Source organism: Trachypithecus francoisi, unplaced genomic scaffold (genome assembly GCF_009764315.1).
Source record: "Trachypithecus francoisi isolate TF-2019V2 unplaced genomic scaffold, Tfra_2.0 Lachesis_group10, whole genome shotgun sequence".
In the NCBI taxonomy this organism is placed as follows: Eukaryota; Metazoa; Chordata; class Mammalia; order Primates; family Cercopithecidae; genus Trachypithecus; species Trachypithecus francoisi.
Window position 1 is genome coordinate 128,044,323 of NW_022681455.1, and position 20,350 is coordinate 128,064,672.

At 48.8% G+C, this 20,350-nt stretch overlaps 1 protein-coding gene across 1 annotated transcript in view; it reads right to left on the reverse strand.

The window, feature by feature from the left end:
• Nucleotides 1-1,334: 1,334 nt before the first annotated feature.
• The window catches only part of CUNH16orf95 (chromosome unknown C16orf95 homolog), a 52,569-nt gene continuing 33,553 nt past the window's right edge, over nt 1,335-20,350 (reverse strand). Inside the window, exon 9 of the transcript XR_004439035.1 lies at nt 1,335-2,297. The gene's annotated coding sequence lies outside the window, so the exon portion shown is untranslated. The remainder of the gene's footprint in view (nt 2,298-20,350) is intronic.

A 20,350-nucleotide genomic window follows, 5' to 3' on the forward strand; every position in this document is an offset into this window, starting at 1 on the left:
TGGGCCCAGGGAGTTTCCCAGAGTGCACTGCCCTGAATGTACCCCATCACCTCGTCCTGGCAGGTGCCTGCTCTCCCTCCTCCTGATCCTGCAGAAAAGGCTTCCCTGACTCTCCTGCTTCCTCTGGGCTAAATCTTCCCTTTGCTCCACTGGCTCCAGCACAGTTGTGGGTGCCCTCTGCCTTCTGCAGCATAATTAGTTATGGATTTGTTCATTTCTACAGCTGGCTGTCAGCTCCTGGGAAGACCGTGAGTGCCTCGATCTAAACCATCTTGGCATTTGCTTACTGAAGGTGCTGAATACAAACTGGGCGAGTGAACGAATGAATAAGTAAAAGAAAACTGACGAGTGGACAGTTCAGAGTCATTTTGAGCTCTTCCTGTTTAACAAGGAGCACAGGGATGAAGAGCACAGACTCCCATGCAGTGGCCTGGCTTTGAACCCGCTCCCCACCACTGTGTGACCTTGGGCAAGGCACTTAACATCTCTGTGCATAATTATAGTACTCATTTCTTGAGGTAGGAGTAACCTAGTTGCTCTATTTGAAGCACTTAGAGCAGTGCCAGACACACGGTAGGTCTAGGGAAATTGAGGAGTGTCAGCTCTGATTATTCCGTTTGCACAAAGAACACAAAACCAAGTGCTGTTTAAAAAATTCTGATGTCAGCCGGGCGCGGGGGCTCACGCCTGTAATCCCAGCACTCTGGGAGACTGAGGCGGGTGAATCACAAGGTCACAAGATCGAGACCATCCTGGCTAATACGGTGAAACCCCGTCTCCACTAAAAATACAAAAACTTACTGGGCATGGTGGCGGGCGCCTGTAGTCCCAGCTACTCAGGAGACTGAGGCAGGAGAATGGCGTGAACCCGGGAGGCAGAGCTTGCAGTGAGCCGAGATTGCACCACTGCACTCCAGCCTGGGTGACAAAGCGAGACTCTGTCTCAAAAGAAAAAAAAAAAAATTCTGATGTCAATCCCGATAGCCCATTTTGAGCTCACTGCCTTAACACAGAAGGCAAAGAGTTAAACCCTTCAGCCTCAGGAAAAAGGGATTAGCAGTGGTGTGTCTGTTTAGTTACTCAGCTCCCTGCCTCTCCAGAGAAAAATATCTTGAAAGATTAGATTATGTAGCTCGGACTTCGGGGCCACAGTGGAGAGAGGGGGCTGCTGTCACCTCCCAGCTAAGCCGAGTGCTGGAGGCTAATTTCCCGTAGGTGGTCTGGCCAGATTTCCTGGAGGCCACGGGCCGGAGCAAACAGCCTTTCCTGTCCCCCCAGGGATTACAGCGTGAAAGCACTTTTTAAACCTTAAATTAAAAAACTGAAAGGCCATGTCCATCCTGCCAACTCTGCGTATTTAATTTTTAAAACAGCAACACATCAAGTGTGCTTGCAACTGACGGACCCCTGCCCTGGACGATTGAAAAGCATTCACCTTCATGAAAAATAATTCAAGTGGAGTGACATGTGCCTGACGAAATGACTCAAAGGGCGTCTTTCCTCCTCTGGAACCTTCTTCACTTCTCCAGGTGTTAGGGCCGTCGTGGGCGTTTACAAGGGATGTTTGGAAATCATTCATACTGTGATATTATAACCTTTCAAGGTTGCCATGGCTTAGCACCCCTAGAATAGGAAATGTCCTTGTTCCAGGCAAAATCAACCACGGGCATGAAGCAGAGAGGCGGCACTTTCTGTTGAAGGTGGTGGTTGTCCTGTGTGACCGTGGGCATGTTCTTCAGACTCATGGCAACAGCCAGAGAAACCCACATGGAGCAAAGATCAAACGTGGAGCAGAGAAGCTACAACCCATGATGGCTGAAATTGAAAGCTCACAGATGAAGCACCACAAACCCCAATTCCAGCCTTCACTCTCCACGTCTGAGCTGTGTGACCCTGGGCCAGTTTCTTGACTTCTCTGAGTCTCCAGTTCCTTATCTGTTTGATGATAGAAATATCCTTACCCGCTTCACAGGTTTGCAGTGAAGAGTCAGTGAGACCTTGGACCTGAAGATGTTTTATAAACTGTTACACAACATTCAGATGGGAGCTGTTATTGTTCTTACCCAGAAAATGGATTTGTTTGTTCTCTTTTCATTCATGCCCGGGAATGACCCAGATATACCACTTGTCACTCACTGACTGTGAGTGTAGAGAGTAAAGCTTCATAGGAAAGAAGGTCAGTCTCAGAAATCTATGGAGTAGCCACCCACCGCTCTTCCTTTCTCTGCCATTGTGCTGTGTGCTTGACTCCACTGCTTGCCATGTCTTCTCATGAGACTTTCAGAATTAAGCAATTCCTGGCCAAGAAACAAAAACAAAATCGTCCCATTCCTCAACGGATTCAGATGAAAACTGGTAACAAAATCAGGTACGACTCCAAAAGGAGACACTGGAGAAGAACCAAGCTGGGTCTATCAGGAATTGCACGTGAGATGGCACACATACTTCTGCTGTCTGAAGGTCACAATCACGTTACCACATCAAGCTGAAAATGTCACCACTATCTGGAGAGTCAGACATGTTTTACTGGGAATTTTTTTTTTCTCTGAACCTGTTATGAACACGTTGTTTGGCTAGGTTTAGTAATAAATACACGAGACCTTTCATTTCCAAAAAAAATGAAATCTATGCAGTGATTCCCCCGCTTGAGACTCATTTAAAGTCTATTGTGCATTGGCCAAGTGTAATACAGTGTTCCTTTAGAATCCTGTCCTGGCAGGGCACAGTGGCTCACGCCTGTAATCCCAGCACTTTGGGAGGCCAGGGCGGGCAAATCGGTTGAGGTCAGGAGTTCAAGACCAGCCTAGAAAACATGGCGAAACCCCATCTCTACTAAAAATACAAAAATTAGCGGGGTGTGGTGGCGCCTGTAATCCCAGCTACTCAGGAGACTAAGGCACAAGAATCGCTTGAATCTGGGAGGCAGAGGTTGCAGTGAGCCAAGACCATGCCACTGCACTCCAGCTTGGGCAACAGAGTAAGACTCCATCTCAAAAATAAATAAATATATATATTTTTTTTTTATTAAATAAAATAAAATAAAAATCCTATCCTGAACCAGTCTGAGACGCTGTCAAGTCCCCTCTTGAACAAGCCCATGCTCCATCCACTGCCCTATCAGAGCTCATGCCCTGAGCCCCTATACACCTTACCTATCTCCCCAGGGCCAGGTACCTGACAGCTAGGGACAGCCCTATGCTCTGGAGCCCACGAAATTTTTCAAATTGGTCCACAGGAGCCCACAAAAACTGGTTAAGTCCACTCCACTGACCACACATAAGCTGCTGGCTACAGCTGCTCACTGTTACCCATCCCTGGGTGCAGTCCCCTGCATGGTCCTGCCTGGCAGCCAGCTCCCATTTGCAGCTGTAAGTAACAGTGTCCTGTCCTATCAGGGTATTGTGTCCTGCCATCAAAAAAATTTTAAATCTTATCAAACACTCAGGTTTTCAAAGTGACATAAACCAAGACTTCCACTGTTTTGCTTTTTAATAATGGCAAATCAATTAGAAGTCAACTTGATGTCCATCAAAATTCAATGTTACCTCTGGACATTAAAGAGTACAGGGCAGACAGACATGGGGAGAAATCCTAGATATTTTGTGAAATGGGAAGGAAAAACTAAGTTCCAGAATCATATGCCTGGAGCCTGTGAGCTGTGGGATGAGGAGACCATTTTTGTTCATTATTCAATCTTCAGCTCCCAGCTTTACACCTGACACACAACAGGTGCTAGGAAATACCACTGAACCCATTAATAGGTATGGAATTTTTCCACTGAAGTGGCAACCTATGAGAAAAGGCTTACTCTCCATATGCAGAAGTGCCCAGGAAGGAGCCATCTAAACCATTCAGGTTTCAATTATCTGGGGAGTATAGGGGTATCACCTTTTTCTCTGAACTTCAGAATTATTTGAATGTTTAACCTTGAAGATATATTACTGCATGGCTTGTATGATCTATAAAACAATCTATAAAGAAATAGACTCCACCCTCACCAAAAAAAAAAAAAGGAGAAAGAAACACATTTGTGATTAATACCGTCTGTTGAATCACAAGAATTCAGGAGTTATTAGGAAAAGAGTCATTAAGGACCCACAATTTAAAAGTAAAATTTAAAATTCCAAGAAGAAATTTGTGCCACACCTTTCCCTTCTCCAAGCTTCCCGGAGTGAGGAACTGATAAGGCAACTAAAATAAAGAATTACTATGTATTAATCAATAACGAATGATGAATCAATGAATAAGGAGCTGAAGCTAGAAATCAGAGCACTTCCAGCTTTGCCTTTGTATTGTTATCAACCAATATCACTTTGGTTAATAATAAAAGGCTCAAAATACACAGATGCAGTGAGTCCTGGCACAGAGCCTTACAGGAATGAGAATGCAGTGGCCCACCTCTCATCTCATTCCTTCAAAGCCTGTGTAAGAGAAGAATGGAGAGGTAAGAAGGAAAGTAATTTCCCTCCCCTCTACCTAAGCAAGGGGTATCCCCAAGGTACAGAGAGGAAACTCTGGCGAGCAACAGTGCTCTTTATTAGAGCATGATAGGCTGGGTGCAGTGGTTCATGCCTGTAATCCCAGTACTTTAGGAGGCCAAGGCAGAAGGATCACGTGAGCCCAGGAGTTCGAGACCAGCCTGGGCAACATGGCGAAATGCCATCTCTATCAAAAAATGCAAAAATTAACCAGGCGTAGTGGCACACACCCGTGGGACCAGCTGTTCAGACAGCTGAGGTAGGAGGATCACTGGAAGTCAAGGCCGCAGCAAGCCGTGACTGGGGCACTGTACTCCAGCCTAGGTGACGAGGCGAGACCCTGCCTCAAAATAACTAAATAAATAAGAACATTTTATTCTCAGTATTTCTTTTCATACACACACATACACAATACATGTGCCCACATACACACACATACACAATACATGTGCCCACACACACACACACACAATACATGTGCCCACATACATACACACACACACACACCAAAGAACTTCTAAAGCAGATTAATTTCAAAACCAAGGTGAGAAAGGAAATGCCCCAGGACACTATTCATGTTTGATGTTGGTTTTCTGTTTGTTTCTCTTAGAGCTCTCACAATCTCTTTCCTGAACAATGGGTGAAACTATTTTGGGGGATCCGGCAAGGAGATCTTCCACTGGCTTTTAGTCAAAAGCTGAGCCAACAGACATTCCAGTAGCAAGAGACCCAACCATCAACAGACCCATTGTTGGACAAGCACCTACGGATTTGCAAACCGGCACAGCCATGCCCCAAACCCACGCTGTGCACTCCTGGGACCACGCTGCGGGTGAACAGAGCTGCAAGTCTGCAAGTCCCCACTTTATCCCTTAGCTGCCCAGTTCTCCCTGAAGACTCGCAGCTTCTGGGTGTGGGGACTGTTTCTGTTCTTGTGGGGACCTAGTCCATTGTCTTGCCTCGGCACAAACACTCCGTGAGCTGGAAAACCCCAGCTGCATCTCAGATTGAACCTTAGAAGAATCTTCTCCTTCTCCCATCCCAACTCTCCCACGCATGACCCCTTCCCCACACGAACCTTCTCATCCCTCTCCAAGTGCTTCCCCGTGTTGGGGCTTTTGTGTCTTTGGTGAATTCTAAGCCTTTGGAGGCATCCAGGAGGCTTTGGAGGGGAGGACATTTGATAAATGACAGTTGCTCTAAATGAGCCAGAACAAGACACAGACGGAGACTTCCCATGGAAAGCTGAGATGTCACTGAGAAATGTTTATTCCCAGAAGACAGTGGTGACACAGTACCCAGCCACCTGTCAGTCAATGATGCAGGGTTGGTGGCTCTGAAATGTTGGGTCTCCCCAGCCCAGACACACACGGCTGTCTTCTGGCAACTGCTTCTCCCAAACTAATCATGCAGGTCCATTAGAAGCTGCCATGCTCTTGAAGGAGTCCCCACCACGTTCTGCCAGCCTCAACTCCAGAGGTGTTGGTGGCCTGAGGACACTGGTCATGGAGGAAAACGAGGCAGGAGTGGGGATGCCACGGAGTCTGGCAGTTTTGAGACCCTTCCTGCAATCTGTTTGCTCAGCCTCAGCTTCCATTCTAGGAACTACTCACTGCCTCGCCTGAATCTTGTTTCTGTCACTTACACCCAAAGAGTTCTGTTGATTCCAGGGTTTTTATTGTGGTAAAATATACATAATGTAAAATTTAGGCTGGATGTGGTGGTTCACACCTGTAATATCAGCACTTTGGGAGGCCAAGGTAGGTGGACTGCTTGAGCCCAGGAGTTCAAGACTAGCTTGGCTCATGCCTGTAATCCCAGCACTTTGAGAGGCCAAGGAGGGCAGAGGCAAGCAGATCACTTGAGGTCAGGAGTTTGAGACCAGCCTGGCCAACAAGATGAAACCCGTCTATACAAAAAGAAAAAAAAAAAAATACAAAAGATTAGCTGGGTGTGGTGATGCATGCCTGTAATCCCAGCTACTTAGGAGGCTGAGACAGGAGAATTGCTTGAGTCTGGGAGGACAAGGTTGCAGTGAGCTGAGATCACGATCACGCTATCACACTCCAGCCTGAGCTACAAGAGCAAAACTCTATCTCAAAAAAAAAAAAAAAAAAAAAAACCAGCCTGGGCCACACAGGGAAACCCCATTTCTACCAAAAAAAAAAAAAATAGCTGGGATGTAATGGCGCACACTCGTTGTCACAGCTACTTGGGAGGCTGAGGCAGGAGGATCACCTAAGCCCAGGGAGGCTGAGGCTGCAGTGAGCCATGATCACACCACTACACTCCAGCCTGCCAGACACTGTAAGACCCTGTCTCAAAAAAAACTATCATTTTAACTATTTTCAAAATGTAGAAGTGCGTGGCATTTAGCCTATTTACAAAGCTATGCCACCATCGCCACCCTCTCGTTGTAGAACATTTCCATCACCCCAAAAGGATGCCCACTCCGTGAGCAGCCACTTCCTAGCCCCACTCTCCCAGACCCTGAAACCACTCACCTGCTTCCCGCCTCTGTGGCTTTGCCTGTTCTGGACATTTCATTCCAATGGAGTCATATGGCATGTGGTCTTTTGTTCAAATCCAGTTTTAGGGCAGTCCTAGAGCAGCACTTGCCACTCAATCGGAGGTGGTTTCCCCCTCTGACAAGGTCCCCTTGGGAGTCCTGGCTGCCCAGTCCCTCAGCCTCACCAAGGGCACTTTGCTAAGGCAGGTGGGTGGAGTGGACAGCCAGGTTCCTATGAAGCCATGTCAGAGTCTGAGTCCTCTCTCTTCCCTTTCATTCTCTGAATACATGTAAGCATCTATTTGGCACCCACTACATGCCAGCTGCTGTATGCGATTACATGAGATGAATAAAGTGCAGTCACCACCTTCCAAGATCTCAGTAGCCCGGGAGGTCGGGGGGCAGGGGGTTTGGGTCTGTTTTCCCATTTCTTTGAGCTTCTGTCCTAATCTGTGCAAGGGGCCGATCCCCTGGCCTTGCAAAACTGTTTTGGCATTTCCATGGGGTAATGTGCAGGTCCGGGACTAGGGTGAAGCAAGAGAGGTGCCCACCACTGCAAAATTTAAGGAGGTTCTCTCAAAGCCATGCAATGCAGGGTTGGCGCCTGAGAACAGGCGTCACCTCCAGTTTTATACCTAGGTGCCTCACTGTCCTGGCCCTGGCTGGGCCCTAACAAGGTGTGCACACACAGCAGTGCCCCGCACAGCAGGCTGCCAATGACAGCTTCCTCCAGGCCTGGCATCTCACCACAGACTGTCCTCCTTCTCTTTGAACATAATCATCTCAGCAAGCCTATGAGACATCTCGGTCTCTTAACTTCCTTCCTACAGATGAGCCTCAGAGAGGTTTAGGAGCTTCCCTAAAGCCACAGAACATGTGAGGGGCCAGCCTGGAGCATGAGCCCAACTCCACCTGACCCCCAAGCAGGAGCTTGTCCTCCTTAGAATGAAAGCACTCGTCCTATGTGGTGCCCCAAAGTGGGGGACCTTTCTGAGGGCTTCACCTGCATAACGCATCCCCACCCCCAGTTCCCCACCCTCCGATGAGACAACTGCTAATTTCACCCTCCTTTTACACCTGCAGCCCAGTGGTAGGGGCCAGTCAGCTGGCTCAGGTACAAGTTCACAAGGGGAGGAGCTGGGTGGGGACCTGACGAGGAGGCTGCACCGTCCCCCAACACCTTCTGCATTTGGCCCACATACAATGCCACCTGCTCCCAGTAGATATTCGGGGCTTGCTGCCATTGAGTTAGCCTTGGTCCATAGGAGGTCATCATGGCCCACTCAGAAGTTCACTGCCTGAGACGCCCTCTCCCAGGACCCTGCCCAAGGCAGTGACTGTGGGCGTTATAGCCTGTGTCTACTGAAGGGGGTGTGTCCACCAGGGAACTCACCTGCAGTGGCATGTGTCCTGAATGAACATGCACACGCCACTGCCCACGCACATGCATGCACATGAACATGTGTGTATTGGAAAGCAACCCAAAATCCCTAGGAGACCTAGAGAGGCGTGGAGAACACATTTCTGATGTTTGCAGACACCCAGTGGGCAGAGACCACTGTTATACAGCTCTAACCTGAAGCCCTTGCTCCTCTCAGCCAGTGTCAGCCACAGCTCTCCAGAGAAACAGAACTAACAGGAGGTTTAATATGTGTGTGCACGTGTGTGGAGAGAGAGAGAGAGATGTTTAGGAATTACGTGAAGGCAGGCAAGTCTGAAATCCACAGGGCAGGCCGGCAGGCTGGAAACCCAGGCAGGAGCTGATGCTGCGGTCTTGAAGCAGAATTCCTCCATCCCAGAAAAACCTCGGAGTTTGCTCATAAGGCCTTCCTCTGATTGGATGAGGCCCACGCACACTGTCAAGGGTAATTTGCTTCCCTTGAGGAGAGCTGATGGGAGAGGCTGACCACGTCCACCAGCACCTTCTCAGCAGCACCCAGATGGGTGTCTGACTGGACCACTGGGCACAGGAGCCTGGCCACAGGACATGTGAACCTCACCATCAGCCCATCAGGGTCTGAGCCAGGTATCAGAACCCGCCCGGGTATAAGAACCCACTCGAGTGTCAGAACCCAGGACCCAGTGATACCAGAGGATCGGAACCCGCTTGGGTTGACACACCAAGGAGTCACACCTGCTTCTCACTCCGAAGTGCTTCTCGGAGACGTGCTTTCACATGCTTTCTTTGATATGAAATGTTACTTGGGAGACTCTCCAGCACACTGCAAAATGTAAACTGTGATTGTATGCATATGTGCCTGTGTATCAGAGGATCCAGATGCGACGTGCTGTTTAAAATCTTTTTGTGGGGTTGCCTCAGAAGGGCTGTTTTGCTAAACAAGGGATTCTACAAAGTGACCATGCAACAAAAAGAAACTTCAAGTTTTAAATTTCAGCTAATTCTCTCATCTACAACAAACCCTTCTTTAATAAAAATGACTGCAATGAAAAAACTTCCTAAATAACAGAAAAAACCACCTGACTCAAATCAATGAGCATATCACTCCAGCCACATCCAGTGGTGTGAAATGGCACAAGATTGCTGCTATGCGATCCGACCCGCAGAATTCAAATGTGCATAACCTTGTCCTTATGAAATGAATGGTGGGGGTGCAGAAGCCAGCAAAGGAGAGTTACATTCAACTTAAAACCAGGAAGTCAGCTTCTCCTAAGAAAGGCCCCTTAAAATGTTCAGGAGAGTTTGTATAATCGCAAATACATGGGGGAAAAGATCGTAAATATACTTTTCATTATGGTTGAAGAAATGGAAGAGAAGTCTACTTTGTAAATGTGGGGGCAAAGCCCTCTGACTTATGAAATGGGGGGTAGGGGAAGGGAAGGAAACATTTGGGATTAAATATTGTCATCTGAGTGGCGCAGCTGATGAAAGCCAGGAAATTCTAAATGTGTGCACCGACAATCTGCCACTCCAATTTTACACTCTGGACCCCCGAACAAAAGCTACACTGTGAGGTGCCTGGGGACGGCGCTGGCATGACTGCGGAGGGAACGGGGCACAGGTTTCCTTTCAATTTAATGACTTTTCAGTGGTGAGTGTGAAAACCAAAATGTTGTTCTGCGAGGCAAGGCGGACGCTCGGCCCTGCCCCCTCCCCCAAGCAGTCCAGTGAGATGATTTTGTGATTGGGGAGAGTCATCTTGCCCTGCGTCACCTCAAAGCATTTAAATCCAAGGGTGCTGCCACCAGTAGGATCCCTCCTGCCCCCGACATGGACACCGCAGGGCAGCCACACCATCCCTGGGTCCTGAGCCCAGACAACCCTGGCACTGTCCCCACCACAGTGAATCAACCCTGGCCAAGGCTGACGCTGGCTCTCTACAGAAAGCCAAATGCCAGTGTGCAGGGAATCAGCCCAGGAGGGGACTGTGTGTGTTCAGAGTCAAAGAGCCCCTTAGAATGGCAGGCACTGTTCGCTGACGCGCATTCTGGGGGGAAATGACAAGGAGACCATAAGTCACAGCGACCCCAGGGCTCCCTGTGTTTATTTACTGAGTTCAGCCAACAGCCTTCAAAGTGATGTAGACGGCCCTCCAGATAAAACTCTGGGAGATTCAAAAGGGGCTTTTACAGACTTAACCTTGCCTGGGTGGTGGGCACAGGCGGATGGGAGAAAGCACAGAGGAGGCGTCGGAAGGGGCCTGGGGCCTAAGACCACCTCCCGTGACCACCTCCGAAGTCTAGGGGTGGTTCTCTGAGCACAAGACTGGGGCGTCCGAGGGACAGAGGTATCCTACGGAACCCAGAGCAAAGACAGCTCCGCAAGTTGCCTGCCCAAGCGTGAAGCTGCAGAGAGCGTCAGAGGAAAAGAAAAAACACCCAAGCCTTGAGACCAGAGGGAGAAACCATGAGGCAATGGCCAGGTGCGGCGGCTCACGCCCATAATCCCAGCACTTTGGGAGGCTGAAGCCAGAGGATCGCTTAAGGCCAGGAGGTTGAGGCTGCAGCGAGCTGTGACTGCACCACTGCATTCCAGCCCGGGTAACAGAGCAAGACTCTATCGCCACAAAAAAATAAAAATAAAAATGAAAAATAAAGGAACAGAAGGCCGGGCATGGTGGCTCATGCCCATAATCCCAGCACTTTGGCAGGCCGAGGCAGGCAGATCGTTTGAGGTCAGGAGTTTGAAACCAGCCTGGCCAACATGGCGAAACCCCTTCTCTACTAAAAGTACAAAAATTAGCTGGGCATCGTGGCAGGTACCTGTAATCCCAGCTACTCAGGAGGCTGAGGCAGGAGAAGAATTGCTTGAACCTGGGAGGCAGAGGTTGCAGTGAGCCGAGATCATGCCATTGCATTCCAGCCTGGGCAACAGAGCAAGACCCCATCTCAAAAACAAAAAAAAAGGAGCAGGAAGAGAAGAGACATAAATAGTAGATTTGCTGAATCCGAGGATTCTTTCCCTTTGTGCACTTTCAGGCTGAGATCTCTGGGCTCTGAGAAAAGCCACTTGGAACCTTGCCAGTGGCCTCCACCCTCTTTCAGCAGAGAGCAAACACTGGCGCAACCTGCGCTTGTCCCTCGCTGTGAGGGATTTCTTTGCCCTGGCTTAAAGAACATCCCAGCCTGCACTAATGGGCCTAGGGCGATGCCCACACTTGCAGGGACCCAGCACACACCACCTGTCCTCCTCCTCCAGGCCGCCCCGCAGCCCTTCAGCCACGCAGGATGCTGTCCCACCTCCACACCTCCATCTAGGCTGTTCCCTCTGTCAAATGCCCTTCCCACATGACTTCCCCCTAAGAAATCCTAATTGTCCTTCAACACCCAGCTCAAAAGTCATTTCCTCCAATGCACCTGGGACAGAAGAGACCACACTCTGCCTGTGTTCCGCAGAAACTCCAAAGGGAGCAGGACACACTTACTCTTGTGAGTCTCAGAGGCGGGGTCGGGTGTTCATCTGCATGCTTGGCCCCTGAACATGGCAGGTGTTCCCTAAATGTCGGGCCCACTCCCCTAGACATCAAGAGGGCTGTATTCTTCAACAAAGCCCCTCTCAGTGACAAGTGTATCTCAGAGCCCCCACAGCCTCTCACCATAGCAACAGGACAAACACCCCAGTCGAAGTGGGGGCATCCCAGGCAGCAGGCCGGGACCATGCTGCATGTTCATGGGCTCAGTTATAGCCCTCGACCATGCCACAACGCCCGACCATACCACGGTGCCCGACCACGCCACGGCGCCCGGCCACGCCTCGACCACGCCACGGTGGCTGGCCACGCCTCGACCATGCCATGGTGCCTGACCATGCCTCGACCACGCCATGGCGCCTAGACTTTTATCTCCATTTCTCAGGTGAGGATCTGAGGCTCGGGTGGCCCCATCACTTTCCTAGGGACACTGGGCAAGAGGCAGGGACTGTGCACAGCCCAGAGCCGCCGTCTCTATCCCTCAGAAAAGCAGCCCTGAGTCTCAGCCTTTCCTGCAGGACTCCCAAGCAGGGCTCACAGAAGCCCCTTCCTCACTCTAAGATGGGTCCTAACAGCTCAGATGCCGGACCTGAATAGACGCCTGCGCTCAGTGGTTTGATTTTTCCTTCTAGATAACTAGCCCAAATATCTATTGTTTTCCCTTGATCTTAAGGCAGCATTTTCGGGACAAGCAGGAGAGTCTCTACTCACCTTCACCTCGGGCCATAAACCGGGGGACAGCACCACCTCCTGGCCGGCAGGGATGCAGCGCCTGCTTGGTGTCTGGCTTGCAGGACCCCAGCAGCCCTCCTCGGATGTCCTGAGCTGCCAGCCTCTCCAGTGTCAGTTAGCAGAGGAAGTCAACAGAGCACGAGGTTCTCGTAAGGAAAGTAGGGTGGGCTGGCCTCACTGGGCTTGGGCAGCGATGCGTGAGTGCAGGTGCTGTACCGGTCAAAGGGCAGGCCCAAGCCTGGCCCATGAACCAGAGGACACAGGCTCCCTGCAGCTGGGAGTGGGAAGCACCCTGGAGAGGAGCCCAGGGGAGCTCCAGGAGGAGGACGACTGGGCCAAGGGAGTCCCATACATGAGCAAGACTGGTGGGGAGGGGGGCCAGGGGAAGAAATTAGAGGTGCAGGGCAGACAAAATCGGAAGCCGCAGTCGCTCGGTGCCCTGGGTACAACCTGGCACCAGGAGACACCTAGCCAATATGTCACGAAGAGAAACTGGAGAAGTTGTCAGCAAGGAGGCATGTGTGCCGGCCGCACACGACAGTGTGTGTGTGCTGGGGAAAGACATGGATGAGGCAGGCAGGGGCCGCTGCCTGGAGCTTCCACGGGGTGGGAGAGAGAGCAGGAAGGACACGCACAAGCACACAGACGATGGGGATGCATCATTTGTTAAATTAAATTTCCTCCCTGGCACTTCCGATAAATACTGTTGAAGGACAAGCCAGGGTCTCCTGGAGGTAGAGGCCACTTGAAACTTTAATTCATTCATTCACCTGCTCGCTCATTCATTCAGTAAATGTGAACTGCACCTCTGTGCCAGGCCAGGTGTTGCAGTAAGCACTTTATCCACATCATTGTATCATTAGATTTTTTTTTTTTTTTTTGAAAAGGAGTCTTGCTCTGTCACCCAGGTTGGAGTGCAATGGTGCAATCTCAGCTCACTGCAAACTCCACCTCCTGGGTTCAAGCAATTTTCCTGTCTCAGCCTCCCAAGTAGCTGGGATTACAGCTGTTCACCACCTGTGCACAGATGCACACCACCACATCCGGCTAATTTTTTTTTTTTTTTTTTTAGTAGAGATGGGGTTTCACCATATTGAGGGTCAGGCTGGTCTCGAACTCCTGACCTCAGGTGATCCATCCGCCCCAGTCTCCCAAAGTGCTGGGATTACAGGCATGAGCCACCATGCCCAGCCTGTGCTGTTAGATCTTCAGCATAACCCCCACGCGATAGGAATCAGATATGAAAACTGTGTCCCAGAGAGTTTAACTAACTTATTCAAAGTTACACAGCTTCTCAGTAGCAGAGCTGGAATTTGAGCCAAGGTTCAGCCTCAAAGCCGAGGTATTAATTGTGCTAAATTCCATAGTGGCCCTTCATGTAGAAGGTATTTCCTGAGCTCCTGTCACAGGACAGGCAGTTGAGCCAGGCTCAGGGACTACACCAGGGACCAGAACAGAGCTGCACCTGCTCACACCGAGCAGATGGGCAGAGGGAAGGCGTGGATGCACAAACCAGCAAGAGAAGAGGCACCAAGCAGAGCTGCCTCCACCCCGGCTCGCGTCTCATGGCTCTGAGCCTCAGTTTTATCATCTGGAAAACAGGGATAAAAGTAAGTTGACGTGAAAATTTAAAAAGATCTGACACCCAGGACGTAACACTCCTGGTGCCCCTAAATACTTCAGTATGTATTTCCTGGAAACAAAGGCATTCTCTTTCTCAAGACAGCACAATCCTCAAAACCAGGAGGATTGCCTGGATACAATGTTACTATCAAATCTGCTGACCTGACTCCCATTTTACCAAGTGTCCCAATAAAGGCTTGTGTACCAAAGAAAATACTGAACTATGCGTTGCAGTCACTTGTCACGTCTTTTTTATCTCTTTAGTCTCCTTCATCTGGAACATTCCTCAGTCTTTCTTGGCCTTTCTCTCAGGCCAGTTATTTGGCAGAATAACTTCAGTTGGAGTTTGCCTGATGTTTCCCGATGGCTGGACTCAGAGTTTGCATTCCAGGCAGGACATCCGCAGAAGTGACGTTGCATCCTTCTTGGTGCTGCATGTCGGGAGGCCATGAAGTCTATCTGTCCATGCCTGGAAGATGCTGATATCGATTAAGGTGGTGTCTGTCAGCTTTCTTCATTTGAAAGTTAAGACTTCACCCTTCGTAATTAGTATCCTGTGAGGAGGTTCTTGGAGACCATGCAAAATTCCTGTTACCCATGAAACTTTCACCCAGTAGTTTTAGCATCTACTGATGACTCTTTCCAAAATCAAGCATTACCATGATGGTGGCCGAGTTGTGGTTTTCCAATCACGTTCTTTCTTCATCAGCTGGCTCTGGAGCAGACCTTCTTCAAGGCTGATTTTCACCAAAGAGTGGGAAATCCATCTCCCGGCCTCCTTCTCGTTCCTATGATTTGTTCTCCCCACAATACTCAGAGAGGGCTTCTAAACAAGGAAGCCAAAACGTGTTCACATGCAAGAGAGTTAACAAGAAATTAACTCAAAGTGGATCAAGCCCTTAAACGTAAGAGCCCAAACTTTAAGCTCTTAAAACATGAGGATAAATATTCATGGCCTTAGGGATTTCCAAAGGATTCTTAGCTATGGCACCAAAACCACAAGCAACAAAAGGAAAAATAGATATATAAACCTCATCAAACCCGAAAAGTTTCAGAGGACACTATCGAAGAGGGAACAGATAATCCATGGATGGAAATAAATATTTGCAATACCTTGTACTAGACATCTTGTCATATATCTAGTACGAGACTTGTGCCTAGAATATATCATTAATTTTTACAACTCAATAACTAAAAGATAGATAACCCAGGTACCTGATAAATACTTGTTCAATAAATGAATTAATGAAAACCATACACACACACACACACACACACACACACACACACACAATTTACTATGGTGCTTACCTTCAAGACAATAGTCATTTTAAGAGAGAAAACTACTATTGTACTAGCATTGATTTCCCCGCAACAACCATCTTCTAGATTCGTGTTTTCATAGCACAAAGCTTGGGAAATTCCAGACCAGGAGTTTGCTGCTCACCGAGACTCTCAATAGTTGCCAAAATTAGACCAAGACTCAATATGGTATGAGCAAAATGAGCATTTTCATGCATGCCTGGGTGGGGAGTAAACATTGGAACCGTCTTTCTAGAGGGTGATTTATCAACCATAAGCCTTAAACCTGGGTACACCCCTTCACCCAGGAAAGTTATTCTAGAAAATCACACCAAAGGAATATTCACAGATTTAAATTAGTGAGCTATAATTGCACCACTGCACTCCAGCCTGCGCAACGGAGCAAGGTGCAATCTCTTAAAAAGAAACAATGTGGCCAGGTGCAGTGGCTCACACCTGTAATCCCAGCACCTTGGAATTTTTAAAGAAAAAAAAATTTTAGAGATAGGGTCTTGCTATGTTGCCCAGGCTGGTCTCAAACTCCTGGCCTCAAATGATCCTCTCACCTTGGCCTCCAAAAGCATTGAGATAACAAGTGTGAGCCACTATGCCCAGCCCATGTACATGTTTTTTAGGGACAGAGGTTTGCATTTCTCTTGGGTATATATCTAGGAGTGGAACTGATGAATCATATGGTAAATCTATAGCTAACATTTTGAGGCACTGCCAAGTTGCTTTCAATAGCAACTCCACTATTGCCTTCCCACTAGCATTGCCTTGGGAAGCCGAGGTGGATGAATCACTTGAGTCTAGTAGTTCAAGACCAGCCTGGGCAACATGGTGAAATCCTGTCTCTACAAAAAATACAAAAATTAGGCAGGCATGGTGGTGTGTACCTATCGTGTCAGCTACTAGGGAAGCTGAGGTGGGAGGATGGCTTGAGCCTGGGAGGCAGAGGTTGCAGTAAGCTGAGATTATACCATTGCACTCCAGCCTGGGTGACAAAGTGAAACCCTGTCTCAAAAAAAAAAGAAAAAAGAAAAGAAAAGAAGTAGAGACAAGCAAATCTCCAAAGAACAGCTGCCCAGGGACTCTCTGTTCACTAGGCTGGGGAAAAGGGTTGAACTGGGTTTCCTCTCCCTGCAGCAGGAGAGGCTGCTCCTTACCCCCAACCACCACCAGGGCACAAGACCCCCTCCAGGTCTCCAGGTGCCAAAAGACTGGCATTTCTAGCATTCCCTGAACACCCAGGCAGTCTCTTTGTCCCTGTCTACAGGGTGGCACTTTCTCTGCCCCCATAACTAGGGGAGGAATGGGAGGCAGGCTTTCAACTGGATCACAGCCTGTTGGGCACACAGCTGTCCCCACTCGAGCCACCTCTCCACAGGCTCCTGTGGACCTGCTGTCCAGCCTGCCTGACAGCCCCAGACTGTACCAAATGCCACCCACTCCTACATGCCTGCAGCTCTGGCTCGTCCCAACCTCCCCTCATTGACCATACAAGGCAGCACATCTGAAACCTTAATGCACAGACATGTCACCTGGGTCTGGTTAAGGTACAGATTCTGCATCTGGAGTCAGGAATGAGGCTGCATTTCTGTGTTTCTAGGTTCCAAGGGAGGCCAAAACCTGGTCCATGGAACACACATTTGAGTTACAAGATCATGAAAACTCTGCTACTGAGTCAGAGTAATGGGTTCTCTTCCTGAATCACGTGCTTCCCACGCTGTCCAGAGGCCCTGGGGAGGCTGCTCTGCTCTGCGGGCAGTGTCCAGGGATTGGATTTGGCTCCTTGCTGACAATTAGGCTGTCAGGATTTGGAGATATGGAAGGCAAGGAGCCTGGGGAGCACCAGCAGAGTAATTTCCCACCCCCAGAGCTTGTTCTCTAAAGAAAGACGACTATCTTTCTTTAGGGGTAGAATTTTGCAATTCTTGCACATTCTAAGGTTGATATTCTGCTTTCTTTCTAGGAGGGTAGAGACAAATACAGGAAGTGAATTAAAAGTTAGTTTAGCTGAGTATGAAAGGAGATCAAAAGTAACAGTTAGGGTGGGCACGACGGCTCACACCTAAAATCCCAGCACTTTGGGAAGCCAAGACGGGGAGATCACAAGGTCAGGAGTTCGACACCAGCCTGGCCAACATGGTGAAACTCTCTCTCTACTAAAAATACAAAAATTAGCCAGGCGTGGTGGTGCGCACCTGTAATCCCAGCTACTTGGGAGTCTGAGGCAGGAGGATCACTTGAACATGGAAGACGGAGGTTGCAGTGAGCTGAGATTGCACCACTGCACTCCAGCCTGGGTGACAGAGACTCTGTCTCAAAAAAAAAAAAAAAAAAAAAAAAAGGCCCAGCATAGTGGCTTGTGCCTATAATTCCAGCATTTTGGGAGACCTCAGGAGTTCACAACCAGCCTGGGCAACACAGTGAAACCCCGTCTCTACTAAAATACAAAAAATTGGCCAGGTGTAGCAGCATGCACCTGTAGTCCCAGCTACTCGGGAGGCTGAGGCAGGAGAATTGCTTGAACCCAGGAGGTGGAGTTGCAGTGAGCCGAGATCGTGCCACTGCACTCCAGCCTGGACTACAGAGCGAGACTTCGTCTCAAAAAAAAAAAAAAAAAAGTCACAGCTAATGCCAGGTGATGACCAGAAAACACAGTGCCCGCCTCTCTTTCCTTACTTCTCCCACCCGTCCTCACTGGGGATCTTTCGGTGGCTGGAGCCCCTGCCTATATCTAATGGAATCACAGGAGAAATGGGGGTTGGAGGTTGGAGGATGAGAAAGAAAAGTATTTGAGGGCCTCCTCTAGGTCTGGTTACGACACCTCAGGCCCCTCATCCCTCTTTAGAATTATTATCCCCCTCTTCTACAGACTTAAGAAACTGAGGCTCAGAAAAGGCTAAAGGATTTGTCCAAGGTCACATGGCAAACAAGCTGGCAAAAAATGTTTGTTTTCCTGACTCCTAAGTCAGGTTCTTTCTATAATATCAGAGTCTCCTAAATCGAATTAGCAGGTAAAGCAAAGTACAAATGGCATTATCACAGGATGGCAGCTGCATAAACTGACATATTCCAGTTAATTTGAAAAAGCATGTTACAGAAAGCAAGCATGAGGGGAGGCAGTAAAACTGGTGGCAAGGCAAGTGGAATCTTCCAGATAAAGGATCTTAAGGAATTGAATGAATGAGTTAGGACTATGTATTTATTTTAAGAAACCAATAGAACTTCAAAAACTCCCATTCATTCAAAAGTATTTAACAAGCATCTATTGAAGAGGCCAGGTGCAGTGGCGCATGCCTATAATCCCAGCACTTTGGGAGGCCGAGGCAGGTGGATCACCTGAGGTTCAAGACCAGCCCGGCCAACATGGTGAAACCCTGTCTCTATGAAAAATACAAAAGTTAGCCGGGCATGATGGTGCATACTCATAATCTCAGCTCCTCAGGAGGCTGAGGCAGGAGAATCCCTTGAACCCGGGAGGCAGAGGTTGCAGTGAGCTAAGATTGTGCCACTGCACTCTAGCCTGGGTGACAGAGTGAGACTCCATCTCAAAAAAAAAAAAAAAAGAAAAGAAAAAAGCATCTATTGAACACCAGGCCTGTGGTAAAAGAGAGAGAGAGGGTGATAGGGATCACTGCAGTTAATTCTCACAACAATCATTTGTCATTCCTTTCCATGCATGAGGAAACCAAGCCTCAGGCAGGCTAAGTGTCCTGCCCAATTGGGATGTGAACCTGGTCTGTCTGATCCCAGAGTCAGCAGTCCTGACACCGCACATCCATCACTCCCTTTTCACCTCAGAAACATCAAGCTCTAGTCTCTATGAGCACATAAAGAATGTATCTGAGATTATTCTCAATGCTGGCCTAGACTCAGAAAAATCCTGCTCGTTCTGATCCAAGTAAGTAGGAGACTTACTTGCTCTATGCTATATAGTGATATGCTACCTACAAGAAATAAATATTAAAGGCATAGACAAGTTTGAAATAAAAGCATGGTTCTGGCAATGCTAGAATAATAAATACCAGACTCATCCTGCCATACTATACAGCTAAGAAAATGAAATTGATGAAACGGTCATCAATTCAAGAGATCATGCCTGAGGGAGGAGAAACAAATGAGGTGAGCCCCATGAAAAAAAAAATAGACGGTGACAGAGATAGAGAACATTCTTCTCATGCACATCAGTGGGCTCCACACAGTGGAGGAAAGGAACAACGAACTTAAGACAGCATGATAGAAATTATTCAAACTAAACACAAGGAGGAAGGGGCAGGAGAGGGGGATGGGGAGGAAGGGAAGGAGAAGGGGAGGAAAACGAGGAGAAGGGGAGGAAAAGGAGGAGGAGGGGAGGGAGAGGAATGGGAGAGGAGGAGAAGGAGCTGGGGAGGAGTGGGGAAAGAGGAGGAGGGAAGGAGGAAGAGGTGGAAAAGAGGAGAGGGGGAAGGGGAGGAGAGGGAGGGGAAGGAGGGGGTAGGAGGGCAACAATGATGACAATGATGATGTTTCAAAAATCCTTGGAACAGGCCGGGCGCGGTGGCTCAAGCCTGTAATCCCAGCACTTTGGGAGGCCGAGACGGGTGGATCAAGAGGTCAGGAGATCAAGACCATCCTGGCTAACCCGGTGAAACCCCGTCTCTACTAAAAAAATACAAAAAACTAGCCCGGCGAGGTGGCGGGTGCCTGTAGTCCCAGCTACTCGGGAGGCTGAGGCAGGAGAATGGCGTAAACCCAGGAGGCGGAGCTTGCAGTGAGCTGAGATCCAGCCACTG